Raw genomic sequence first — 14,572 nt, 5'->3', positions numbered from 1 at the left:
CTGGAAAACCCTGACTAAGGCACCCCTGTATTTCCAAGCTGCTCATGCAGAGGTAGACTGGAGTTCCAAGCAGTCTCATGCATCAGTGTCCAGAGGGTTCACAGACAGTCATGAGGCAGACACTGTTGGGTTACACCTTTAAAAGGCAGTCGCCATGGTGACTTGGGAGAAGCAAGTGGCTATAGGCTGGGAAGTAGGTCAGGCAAGAGGGTCTGAGGTGAGGCCTGAGAGTGAACAGTGTGGAGGGGAATGCCAAGACGAAGCTCTGATTCTCAAAAGGTGCTTACAAAGCCTCCTACAGTAGGCTTATGGGTAAGGTGAGAAGATGTGTTCTCACTTTACAGTGGGGTAAATTTTCAAATAACAAGACAACATATACTCCTGAGTACCCAAGCTTGAATGCCACCGTCTAGATGTGTGACCTTGAGACAGTTATTAAGCCTCTCTACTTCCTGGTTTATTGGTTTTTGAGATGAGAACATTCTGGATTGATGATGTCCAAGCCTTCTCTCAGTCTAAAATTTATATTTTCCTCTCTGACTTGGACAAACACTTAGACATGTAAAGATTCCATAAATCTGACACATTCAATGTCAGAAGCAGAAATTTTTAAGTATTTCATTAACAGAAATAAGGGGCCAAAGTCAACATGATGAAATTCTGTATAAGAAGCCCTGCATTTGGGACCAAGCAACCAGTTCCACAAGTACGGATTAGGGGAGACTTGGTTTGAGAGGCATCCAGGTTGAACAGCAACAGCCAAGCCTGAGATTTCTTGTTGACCCCAAAATCCAATGAGTCAACTGCTCAATAAGCACATACTTACTGGGGTTTCTTCACTGAGACAGGGGTTGGATGAGATGGGTCAGAGGGCCAGGGCCTCTGATGATCCTTCTGAAGATTCCAAGCTTCATTCATGCTTATCCCGTCCCTTTAGCCTTTGCCTCGGTCCAATTAGATTGTGGCACAGGGCACAAGAGCCACAAGGTCAAGTGCTCCTATCGGATTTTAATGGGATCACTGAATGGCACAAGGTCACCCGGAGAGCCTCCCAGCTTTTCCTTCTCTTTACCCTCAAGGAGTGATTGTTCTGGATTGTGGCTCCCCTGCCTGGTGTATAAAGTGACCTAAACACAAAACTCATAACCAGAAGGCAGCTTCGGGAATCCTCGCTCAGCTCTTTAAGAGTTATAGGCATTAAAGGGTGGTCCCCTGGAGTGCTCCACCACTCTGCTGACTGGAACCAAATCTATCTTAAAGTTGGAAATATGATCCAGGTGGGGATGGACTGTGATTTAATGCCATTCAAGTACTATAGGGCACACTTCTTAAAGAAACCGTTGTAAATTATTTGTGGCTAATGCCGCCGGTGGATGGAGGGCATGGTATATTCTCAAGTACAAGAGCCTAGCTTGTATCTAGTAATTGTTATATCTTCTCTGAAATTTACTGCCGATGTCTCAATTTTAACAATTTAAATAACAAGATTAACCAAGTGGAACGAAGCTCAGGCAGGCTGGCGCTCTTGATGAAAGGAGGACAACTCTTATGTCTGAGCGCATTTTTACTTTGACATGAGCAGTGACACACAGAGATGAAATCTGGTTAAAGCGGCAGCCTTCTCAACCCCATGACAGCTTCTTAGGCTAAGCACAACAATTTCAAGAGAGTGCACGCACACACTTGTTAACTTTACTCAAGAAGACTGATTAAGGACAACGCTTATGAATATGATAATAAGAGGTGGGAGCCAGAAAGGTAAGCTAAGGAAGTGGGGTAATTGGCATACTGTTTTCTTCGCTTCTAATGGAGCGCTCTGTAGTCTTAATTCTTTGGGTGCGTCAGTTTGTTTAGGACGAGGTGAATCTCCTCCAAGCACCGAGTATTAATGATGATAGCACATTTTTATTTGACCTGCTGCTGAGTTGCTGTAGATACTGTGAGCGGTCACATGTGATTTCCTGTAGATTACAGGCTCGTTACCCTTTTGATGCTCTTTACTCCTCATCCTGAAAAAGTCCCAGAATTTCAAAAGATGTTTCATGCCCAAAGTTATGTAGCACATGCAAAGCGAGGCCTATTCTGAAGGATAGCCATGTCCTTGGCAGCCATACACAAGGCCATGCTCAGAAGCAGCAACTGACGTAGAATTTCCCCCAAATTGCAAGATCTTATGGAAGAGTGAAGAGACTAGCCTGTGAACAGCAAGAGCTCAGAAAAATCATTTAACCTTTCTGGATCTCTGTTTCCTCTACAGTAAATCTGAGAACTGGATTGTGAGTTCCTTTGAACTCCAGTGTCCAATGACCTTATGCTCCTAATCTAAGGGCAATTAAAACTAATTCAAATTCACATGCATTATTTTAAGCTAAATACCAAAAGTCTTAATAGGGTATAACCACTCAATCAAAAAGTTCGGCAGTTTCTTAAAAAGTTAAACATCCCCCACCATACAATTCGACCATTGCACTTCTAGGTGTTTCCCCAAGAAAAATGAAACCTGAAATCTACATGAAGTCTTGGACACAAATGTTCAATTGTATCTGCATTTATAATAGGCCCCAAATGAAAACAACCCAAATATCCATCAACAGGTGAATGAAGAAATAAACTGTACCCTAAGCAATGGAATACTACCCGGGAAGAAAAAGCGATAAATTGTCGACGTGCTCAACAACATAGATGAATCTCAAAATAAGTATGCTGAGCAAAAGAAGCCAAACAAAAACAGTACATACAGCACGATTCCATTTATATAAAAGCCCAGAAAATCGAAACTAATCTATAGTCATAGAAAAGCAGATCAGTGGTGCCTGGGGACAGGGCGGGGAGGACATGAGGGAGAGGGAGGATTTACAAAGGGTCACAAGGAAACTTTTGGGGGTGACGGATATGTTCAGTATCATGATTGTGATGATGGTTCCATGGGTGCATATATATGTCAAAACCTGTCAAAGTGTACATTTTAAATATATGTATTTATTATATGCCAATTATATCTCCAAAAAAGTAGTTTTTAAAAACAAAAAGTCTAAATATTATGTATAAACCTTAATGCGAGTTCTAAGATATACGACAAAGAATCAGAAGCGCGTGCTTACACGTGGAGTATAAGGGTGTTCGGTGCACTATTCATACACACACACACACACACACAAAACTGGAAACAGCCTAAATCTCTAAAAGGAGAGAATTGATTAGGTCAAGTACAGCATGTTGGGATGTGATGCGGTCATTAAAAGTCATGACCAAATACCGTCATGAAAAACTGTTTATGATCGATTTCAATGTGAAAAAAGGAAGGTACAAAGCAGCATGTAGAGCACAATGGAACTATATTTTTTTTAAAGTCTGTGTTGGAGGTTGGTAATTAATCACCCTTCTCTCTTCTGCTCCAATTGAGAAGCAGAGTAAAGAGCTGGGTGGATGGAGAGCAAAGCATATCAGCTTTGTTACCAAGAGCTTTGATTGGAAAACTGTAGCTTGGAGCTAAGGCAGAGTGGGCTCCCTACTCTTCCTGTGACTCATCCTGAGCCACTGAGAGCAGGGCCAGCCCTGAAAGGTTTATCCAAGTTCATCCCTGTGTAGCGCTCTCAATCCCACATTACTGGCATGTTGGGTGGGGCTAACACGGTGCAGGCTGTTAGCATCCCTAGCTGTCACCCATCAGGTACCGTAGAATCAATCCCCCAAGCATTGTGACAACGAAGAGCCTTTCCCACATGTTTCCAAATGCTCCCCCAACCAAGGGTGGTAAGCTGCCCCAGCTGAGAACCCGCAGAGGTATTGAGGATAAGCTGAAGTGGAACTTAAGAACTGTGAGTGGAAGGGGCATGCTTAAGTAATTCCCCTCATCAACTCTCCCTCCACAAATCCTTCTTCCCATAGGCGCAGGGGAGTAAGTGAGGCAACAGAGGGAAAAGTGGAAGTACTCTGCCTAGTACTTCTTTAGCGAGGGAAGTTCCAATTGTCCTAAGTAGAAACCTAATGACAAAAGAAGGAATGGTTCCCCTTGCAATCTGCATGTTTCTGTAAACGTGCAGAAAAAGATCTGGAAGGACATACACCCTGCTGCTAGAATGGCTACCTTGCCTGGCTGGGTAGTGGGACTACGGAGAAGGAGCATCATGGGTGATTATTTTTCTTTGGCTCTTTGTATTTTTGGTTTTCCAAGCTTTCTAAATACATGACTTTTGCTACTTGGTGGGGTGGAAGGGTGGGGGGCAGCCCCTTTTTCATATAAGAGAAAAAGTAAACTGAAAGGACGGAGAATTCCTGAGCTTTCCAGAACTACAGTGCTAGGCAGTATCTGGCCTGAGACCTCCGCCTCCCCACTTGACGATCCCCAGGGCACTGTCATACACTTTGTGAAGATGCCATTTGGGGACGCATTGCCCATCACCTATGGTATTCGGTGTTGCCCTGAAAGCGTCCGAAGTGCTCTGCACATGGGATTAGATTCTACTTTTACCTTTCCTTGGCTGACAAAGAGAGTGGCATCAAGTAATTTTTCTAGAATGGCCTCCACTTAGCATCCTCATGGGATTGACATTCAGGCATGCCCTGGATCACTCTTCTCAAATTGACCCAGCCAAAGCCTCACAGGCTTCAGTCTATTGCAAAACTAAAATTACAGAAAGTGGTTGACATTCAACTATCTAAAGTTTTTAACACCAAAAAATACAGTGCAATATAATGGTGCACCTCATAATACAATTACAAGATTTGTGTTCAGATACTAAGTTATAAAGCCTAATTTGGAGTTTTGTCCTATAATAGGAAACGTTGTGTAGAAACCATCCTCCTTCTGTCCTGCTCTCCTGCAACTCTACCCACAGCCTCATTTGAAGATAACATCAAAAGTCTGGTTTGAGGCCCTTTGAATGTAAGCCTGGTTCCCAGAGCCCTTCATATCCCCCCTCGCCCCAGGGTTGTCTCAGATGCAAGCTCCGCTGTCATTACACTCAGTCTCTATCATGAGCCTTCCTGGAGGGCAGGGTAGGGGGTGGGCATTTGGAAACACGTGGCTCAGAGAGAAAGAGGTCAATGAATCAGGTGGCAGAGACCAGGTAGCAGATCAGCCAGGCAATACTGGGCTTGAACCATTTCCATCCAGGTCTCTGTTGGGGTGAGACATTTTCACAGAAGACACACAGTGCTGAGTCAGTGAGATCCCTGCGGGGTGGGCTGGCCCAAATTTCTGAAAAGCAGCACCTATGAAGACTGTTTTTAGTTCTTGGATAGCTTCAGATGGTCTCTGGGGCATTTGCTACAACCACAAATGGAAAAGCCTTAATTTAAAGAAACTTCCATTTTTTTTCTGATTGCAAAAATTCTGGATTGGTGTAGGATTGTGTGTGTATGTGTGTGTAAGTTTACAGAAGCGCTTCCCATGCTACTTGGCTGCATTTTTAGCCAAGTATCCCAAATTTCCTTTGGAATCACTCCCATTTCAAGTGGCTGATCTGATACCTGAGTCTCTGCCACCTGAGTCACTGATCGCCTTCTCTCTGAGCCACGTGTTTCCAAATGCCTGACCACCCCCCCTCCCTCCAGGGAGTAGAGCAGGAAAAAAAAAAAAGTTAAAAACACACCCTGAATTCTGCCAGGCAAGCACTGGGCAACCAAGTGTACTACATACGGGAACCGAGACTCTGCTTGGCAGGTGAGAAACTTGGAGCCAAAAGTAGATTGGGGTTACTCAGATCCTCGGGCGTGCTGGGAACTACCTCAGGGAATTCTCCAAGACCTTTCGACACCAATCGATGGTAAGACGTGCATTTTATGTCCTGATCCAGTACACGTGTAGCTAGCTACAAGTGGACACAGATATGAACACGTAACTGAAACCAGCTCCCAAAGCTGCCTGCTGCGGGATAGCTATTCAGGAATTATTTCTCAAATGAACGAAGCCAAACTAAACCTTAGAGAAACCATACTTACCTCGCCAGGTGCGATGCACTCGGATAGTTCCTATTCTTTTTCATTTCTTTAAAAACGTAAGGAGCTGCAACCCACGAAATTGATGTCACCACCACTATCAGGTAGCCTGTTCTGAAAGGAGTTTCACGCACTGCCTGTCCCTCATTTAAGATTCCTGAAACTTGCCAAGTAGGAAGCGGGGGCTTCAGGGCCCCGGGGGCACACAGGCCGGCCCTGACTCTATCTGGATCAGGCGGAGTACCGTCAGGTGGAGCGAGGCCATCGCAGAGCAGCGGGAGAGACCTATGTTCTGCGTCTCCGTTCTAGCCCCCACACTGTCCCACTGTCCCCTCACATGAAACCATTCATCAAACCCAGAAATGGAGTCAGAAGTCAGGCTGGCAATCACTTTGCTTCGGTATCTTGTCGGAGGATCAGGAAGGGGGAAAACAAGGGTTATTTAAGCAGCTGTGAAAATCATGGAGCAACTTGGCAAATGAAAAATCCACTCAGACCCACCAGCAGCACAAAAGTGAGGAATTAAACAACTTTGTAAATAAAGGGATCATTACTCTCGATGCATTAATACACACTTAAGACCTATTGAAAACTTCCCATTTCAAGATAAATGAAGAGCATTAGCTGTGCATTTCCCAAGCCAGATGGGCTGTTTCCACAGCCCCGTGCTGGAGGTCTGAGGCCTGGGTCAGCCGGGGCTGGCTCAGGTGGCAAGCCGGCGGGTCCACGTCGGGGACCTGGGAGGGGCCGGTCCCTGCACTTCCACTCTGGTGAAGGTTGTAACCATGGCCCCGTTTTTCACTCAAGGGATGTACGCAGCACACACCTGATGAAGTTGGGAGGAAAGTTCTACCCCAGTGCATTTGCCTCCTCCGAGTTTCATCATCCTTCACCAAGTAAGCATAATTGCTCCGTGTTGAAGAGGTGCTGGGGACAGAGTCTCTGCTGGTAATTGCCTAATGGGCGGGCGAAATGAGGTGTGAGGCACATTGGTGTGAAAAAGGCAATAGCCACAGGTTTATTAACATTGAAAATTAAAATAAGCTCGGCCCCAGCCAGGCAGTCCTTGCTGAAATGAATCCCATTATCCCTCTAATAACTGCACAGGGGCTCAATTGGTTGCCACCCCGGGGGTAGAGAGGCCTCAATGCAGGTCACCTCTCTGCCAGCTTCGGGGAGCTGAAGACTGTCTGGTTCACTGAGGACTATCACAGGGGCAACACGGACACCTCTGCCCCCGCTGCAGCTCCTTCGGCTACACCGATACCCGTGGGCAGGCGAGGAGTTGTGAAGGGCGAAGCCCAGCTACGTGCCGTTCTGATCTGGGTGCCTTTTTCAATAGTGGCTGAATGGAATTTGCAAAGGTGTACTGTAGGGCTCTGGAACAGGATCTTTTTTTTTTTTTTTTTAAGATTTTATTTATTTAAGAGAGAGAGAAAATGAGCAGTGGGGAGGGGCAGAGGGAGAGGGAAAGAAGCAGATTCCTTGCTGAGAACAAAACTTACAGAGGGGAGGCATTCCGAGGAATAGGGGGACTGGCCAGGCAGAAGGCAGGCTTTGAGCTGGGAACTAGTAGACAGTAAGCCTGGAGGGTTGGGGAGGGTAGCGCAAAGAAAACCACGTGGGGAAGTCTGGATTTAATGCTGGATTTAAAGGGAACCCATGTAGGTTTCAGACACGAAGAATCACGCGATTAAAGGATTTAAATAACTTGAATTTGCTTTACATTAAAAAAATATGTTTGGGTTTTAAATTTTAATTCACCTTCAGTTTCATGAATTTCATTCACTATTGTATTGAAAGCCACTTACTTCAATTGGGCTTCAGTGCTGCCCAGAAATCCAACTGTATTTCTCTTGTCCGTTTACTCCCTTTGCTTCAGAGTGAAAATTTTGTAACTTCTTCTCTCTTTTCAAACTTCCAGCACCTCTGCTTGGGTCCTGCTCTCAGGGCCAATCTGCCTCTTCTTCCTACTCCTCCCACTTCTACCCACCGGCCTGCCTTTGGTCCAACATTCTGCGTGGTCCCACTTCTGCCAACACCTCCACTGTGGCCAGATCTCCCCTCCCCTACTCAAGGATGCTCCTCCCACTGCCATTGGCACCCAAACGGCAGCAATTGCTCTCCTCTTAAAACAAAAACAACTTTCTTGTCCTCAAGGTTCAGCACTTGTCCCATTTCCCGGGCCTCCCTTTGCAGAACAACTGCTCAAAAGAGCTGTCTGTTGGGGTGCCTGGGTGGCACAGCGGTTAAGCGTCTGCCTTCGGCTCAGGGCGTGATCCCGGCGTTATGGGATCGAGCCCCACATCAGGCTCCTCCACTATGAGCCTGCTTCTTCCTCTCCCACTCCCCCTGCTTGTGTTCCCTCTCTCGCTGGCTGTCTCTATCTCTGTCGAATAAATAAATAAAATCTTTAAAAAAAAAAAAAAAGAGCTGTCTGTCTACACTGGCACACTGCATTGCCTCTCCTCCTGTTCTCCCTAGAACCCACTCCAAGTAGGCTTGACCCGGCCCCTCCAAAAAAACCACTCCTTGGTAAGGTCATGGCAGACCTGATGACATATGGTGTTGCTAAATGCAATGGTCAACTCTGCATCCTCACCTTCTCACCTTCTCTGAACTCTTGGCAGCCTCTGCCCTTGGCTCCCAGTATGCTGCTCCTTCTCAGTCTCCAGCTGATTCCTTCCCATTTTCCCAACCTCTAAAAATTATAGTGAGTCCTTGGTCTCTTCTCTCTCTGAACTCTATCCCTAGTTGATCTCATCCAGTCTCAAGCCTGTGAACACCACCTATTTGCTAACAAGTCCCATATTTATGTCTCCAGTTTGGACTATTCCCAACTCTGCAGAGGTCTCTGCATGCAAGTCTAACAGGCATTTGGAATTTAATCTTTCCAAAAGTGAACTCCTGGTTCCTGCTCCGCCTCCCACCCCGCTGCCCCCACACCCCAGCCTCTACACACATGCACCAAAACCTCCCATCCCAGCAGCTTTCTCAATGGCAACTTCCTCCTCCCTTTTGCTCAGGACTAAAACCTCAGCCATCCTCACCGGCTCTCACATCCTCCATTCCGGTCCATCAGCAAATCCAACTGACCCTGTTTCCAAACTAAATCCGGACTGACCACTTCTCACCATCTCCACTGCCGTCTGCCTGCTCCAAATCACCATCCCTCCCAGGGTCACTGTGGCAGACTCCTAGCTGGTCTCCCTGCCTCCATCGTTGTCCTCATACAGCCTATGCTCAACATAGCAGCCAGCACCCGAATAGAGCCTATGCTCCACCCAGCAGACTGACCTCTGCAAAGTAACAATCGGAGCATGTCATTTCAGTGCTGAAAGCCTTCTAATGACTGCCTACAACACTCAGAATAGAATCCGACCTTCTTACAATGGCCTAAGAAGTCCTACCCTCTCTGGTCCCAGCTACTTCTCTACTTCTCCCTCTGCTCAGCCACACTGGCCCCTTGCTGTTTCTCAAACACACCTTTGCACAGACTGCTCGTGCTGGCTACAGTGGAATTCTCCCAGAAGGTCCCATGGCTGGCCCCTCCAGTTCCCCCAGATCCTGCTCAATGTCACCTACCTGCTCAGCGAAGCCTTCCTGACCACTATGTATAAAGCACCCACACACATCAGCCTCGCAATTTGCTTCGTCTGCTTGACCCTTCTCCATTCAGCTTATCACCATCTGTTAAACTGAGTCCTACTCCTTCAGTGGTCATCATCTCTCATTAGAACAGAGCTCATCTGGGACAGGGACCATGTTGTGCTCATTCCTGTGTCAGTGCCTAATATGTAGTAGGAGCACAATAAATACTCGTGGAATGAACAGTGCTTACTGGAGCCCACTCTTTGAAGCACCTGCTATGTACAAGGAAAACACAAACCCCCCACCCCCACTCCAGCCATCCGTTGCCAGGTGGCTCAACGTCCAAAGCCTAGATTAACTCCCACAAAAACAACCTGAATGCACACCGGCCCGCCGTCCTCTGTCCCCACACCCCTCAGGATTACCAGAAGGAGTGTATTCCCGCCCTCTGTTCCCTTGCCTGGGAAATGAGTTTTCTGATGCCAGCTGCTGCCTGGTTGCTTCCCTCCAAAACAAACGTAATTGACCGTAACCCACAGTTTCCTTCCATTAAGCTGAGGGAGCAGTGGCCGGGATGCCAAGTCTCAGCTCTTCCCTTTACTTACTATGAAATTTTGGTCAAGGTTTTTAATCTCCTGAATCTCAGCTTTCTTAAAAATAGGTTGGGAAAAGTAAAGCCGACTTCTAGGATGTCATGGGATTAAGTGAAATGAAGAGCGGGTAATACTGGACACACAGCACTTGCTCACTGGATGTTGGTTTCCTTCCTCGTCCCACCAAAACATGACCCTAGAAGCACTCCACAGTTATAGTTTCTAACCCAACACTCAACTGCGGCCCTCCAGAGATGATGGCCAGGGCTCAGTGGCGGTGGAGACCAGCACTGTCTGAACCTGTTTAGGCCATTCTCCTCCTCCTTCCCCTTCTTCTCCTCCTCCCCCTCCTCCCTCACACAAGCCCACAGAGGAACAGACTGCCCTTGGCATCCTTCTTGCATTTATGGCAGACCTTCTCCGTCCTGCAAGGGTGGTGAACTGAATTCAGAAAAATGACAGGTCGTTACAAATATATTGCCTGTTGTAAAATAAAAGAATGTCCTTGTTAGAAAGCCAAATGACTTACTTTGGGAGTAACTTTAAATGATAGGCGTAGGATATTGTGAACGCAGACTGCACGTGTTACACTTTGGTAGAATACTTTAAATATACACGTGGCACTCAAATATCAACACGTGTGGACGTTGGCATTAATCCTTTAACTGGAATGATCTCTGACGGTAACTCTCCATTACTCAGCTCTCTATTGATTTGGGTTCAGACTTGGAGAAGACTCAGGCCAGGTCTCCACTGAGGAGAGTGGCATGGAGAGTTGGTAATTATCCAATGAATTCCAGTAATTATGCAATGAATTACAAATTGTCTATACCAATGTTTCCTGGAATGTTTAATTCAGCAACATACCTGTGAACTTTCCAGGACACATTTGGAGGAGTGGGTTGAAGAAGAGGGGTGTCCAATGGGGAAGGCTGTCCACTTCCCACTGCCCTAGTACTTGTCCCCTACATCCCCTCACCCCAATATACTCCTATAAGCGCATGTAATTCACATGACTTTGGGTTTCAGTCTGCCACCATCCCTCCTGCTTCCGAAGTAAAAACTCTAAAGTAAAAGGAAAAAAAAAAAGGGCTAGGAAACCCTAAATGACTGTATATGTTACATCGAGTAGGTACTGTCTGCATTAGATGGCTTGACTCAACTGCTGTGATTACTACTCTGAAGTCAGGACTTTGACATAGGTCATGGACCTCTTTAAGAATTAGAAAATAACAGGCTCTACCCAAAGCTCAACTTGGTCTGGGTATGTCTCTGCTTCTCCACAAGATATGTTTGATTGCCGTGGTTCCCAGATTCCTGCAAACCAACCATTTATGAGCCCACATTGGCAGGGCTGAGTCCAACATGAGTTATATGTGTCTTTTGTTGGAGAAATCATTTTTTTTTTAAAGATTTTATTTATTTATGTGACAGAGAGACAGCCAGCTAGAGAGGGAACACAGCAGGGGGAGTGGGAGAGGAAGAAGCAGGCCCATAGCAGAGGAGCCTGATGTGGGACTCGATCCCGGTACGCCGGGATCACGCCCTGAGCCGAAGGCAGACGCTTTAACGACTGCGCTACCCAGGCGCCCCTGGAGAAATCATTTTTTATGCTTATTTTCAACAACAAACTTCTCAAAGTGAGTAACTACCAGAAGCTGGGTAGTTTTGATGATGAATGAGTCTGGGAATGAGAGAGAAGCCTCCAGATACTTCTGAAGACATAGCACCTCTCCCATGTTCAATGGTCCTTTGCTTTGTACTCTGCCATAACAAGTATTCATTACACTTTCTTCCAAAGCAGATGATGATAATACTAATTGAACTCCTGAGATTTCATTTTCCCTTCTGGTCCATGAGTCGTGATTAGCCAGATGACCAAAATAGGATGAACCTATGGTTCCTGTCAGGGTAACCACAGGGCAAGAGAAAGCTGGTTAAAGTTCTCATTCCTCCACGAGTTTGGGTTTTCTTCTGGTGCAAAAATGGTAGGTCCAGGAGCATTTCACTCTTCAGCATAATCACAAAGGCACTCACCACTGACATGGGGAGTATGGAGCCTGATGGGGTCAGGTACTGGGAGAAGTTATCACCTCTACTTTAGTGGGTTTCCACGTCAATCAGGAAACTAGTTGGGTTCCCTCAGGAACCTTATGGTGGTCTTTGAGATCCTCTTGGGTCCTCAGACCATTAACACATGTGTTCCATTGGGCCTCCCAGCAGCACTCATGCTATTGGCTATTCAGGCAAAGGGGGCAGAATTCATTCAACAAATGTTTATGAAGCACCTGCCCTGATCAGCCCTGTGCTAGAACACGGGGTATAGCAGTTAATAAGGTAGGCATTGCTGCTGTCCTCATAGAGATTGCTCTGTGATGAAAAGAGCCCTGGGCTTGTCATCAGAAGGCCAGCATTTGAATCCGGGCTCTCCCACTTTATCTCTTTGAGCCTCAGTTTACCTTAAGCAAAATGAAGGAGATAGCTCTATCTACCCCCTAACTATCCACTACATTGATCAGATAAGTATGTCGACATGCCCTATAAACTTCTATAGTTTACATTATGGGAAGATAAGGTATGACCACTATAGAAATTTAAAAAGCTTTTTTTCATTCTCAAAAAAATTGAAAGCAGGGACTTACACAGACATTTTATACATCCATATTCACAAGCAATATTCACAAGAACCAAAAGGCAGAAACAACCCAAAGATCCACCGATAGATAAACAGATTAACAAAATGTAGTATAAATATACAATGGAATATTATTCATCTGTAAAAGGGAAGAAAATTCTGACACCTGCTACAACATGGATGAACTCTGAAGACATTATACTAAGTGAAATACATCAGACACAAAAGGACAAATGCTGCATGATTCCACTCATATGCAGTAGCTAGAGCAGTCAAATTCACAGAGACAGAAAGTAGAACGGTGGTTACCAGAAGCTGTGGGGAGAGGAGCGGGGAGTATTGCTTACTGGGTATAGAGTTCCAGATTGGGCTGAAGAAGAAGTTCTGGAGATGGATGGCAGTGATGGTTGTACAACAGTGTGAATGCACTTAATGCCAGTCAACTATACACCTAAAAATCATTAAAATTGTTAAAAAATGCTTTCGGGAAAGGAATTATGTGTGTAAGCATCAAAGCAAAGTGCCAGCAGCTTTTCCTGGAGGGGGCCCCTTAGCAAGCATCAGCCTGGTGTACTCCCACTGCCTGGGGTTTGGTCTCCACCCCGCCTTTGTCAGCCCAAAGAGACCTGACTCAACTATCCATGAGCACACAAAGGAGTGTAGCATATATGTATAAGACCAAAACATATCATTAACTTTTTTTTTTTTTTTAACAAGAGTCACTATCAGGGATAATTTAAGTCAGTGCCCCATCCTCTCTGCTTTCTGTTGGTAAGTGTTCATGAGAAGCAATGTGGAGGCTGTTTGGTGAATACTGAAGCAAGACAGGGAAGACTAAATGTTTAAGTGGCACCGTGAGAAGGTGGGATGTTCTTGCCAAAGGGACCTGAATCCTTACAGTCTGTCGATGACACACATGAAATGTCTGTGGCTTCCATCACCGTATTGGAGACACCTCTTCCAAGAGGATCGGAAATGTCCAGGCAGCTAACTGCCGCTCCCTCTCCCTGGAACAAGGTCTGGGTGGGCCCTGCTAACATTTATCTCTGAGACCCTCTTTTTTGTCCTGCTTCCAGGGGTGAACAACCCTCCCCCTTTCTGGTCAAATCATTCTTTCTTTAGATTTTTTTTTTAAGATTTTATTTATTTATTTGACAGAGAGAGCATAAGCAGGGGGAGCAGCAGAGGGAGAGGGAGAAGCAGGCTCCCCACTGAGCAGGGAGCCTTAGGCGGGTCTCGATCCCAGGACCCTGAGCCACTCAGGTGCCCCTCTTTCAATTTTCTAATGAAATGTTCAAACAGGTTGTATTTGCGTTGTGCAGGCCTGGGCACTATTTCAGTTCCATTAGACGACTTCTAGTGCCTCCACTCTGATGTATTTTGTGTTGGAGGTTTCAACCTCAGAGACGAATGACAGCCCCTCTGTATAGAGTTCTTGGGGACACCTCTTGGAGCCCCCATGTACTGACAACAACCACTATTACCCATCCTTTCCTGGTTTTCTCAGCACATGGGTGCCTAAGGAGAAGGTAAAAGATCTCTCTTCTGTGCAGTTGAGCCGGGGACATAAACTGGAGGTGTCTGTCACAGTGGCTGATGCAAAAACGATGATCTTGCTGGAGAGGCAGACCTTCCCTCTTTCAGTTCTCCTTCGGCTCTGGGTGCCGGTAATTGCCCGCTGCCCATGACAAATCACAAGTAAATCCCAGGCAGAGAGCTCAAAATGGACTTTGGCTATTTCTCTTCCTGGCAGGCTCCTGTGCAAAGAGATGAAGGGTTGCTGGCCCCAAGGATGTCTCCACTCAGATCCACC

The sequence above is a fragment of the Ursus arctos genome, unplaced genomic scaffold (assembly GCF_023065955.2).
Source record: "Ursus arctos isolate Adak ecotype North America unplaced genomic scaffold, UrsArc2.0 scaffold_3, whole genome shotgun sequence".
NCBI lineage: Eukaryota > Metazoa > Chordata > Mammalia > Carnivora > Ursidae > Ursus > Ursus arctos.
This window is presented reverse-complemented; position numbering follows the sequence as displayed.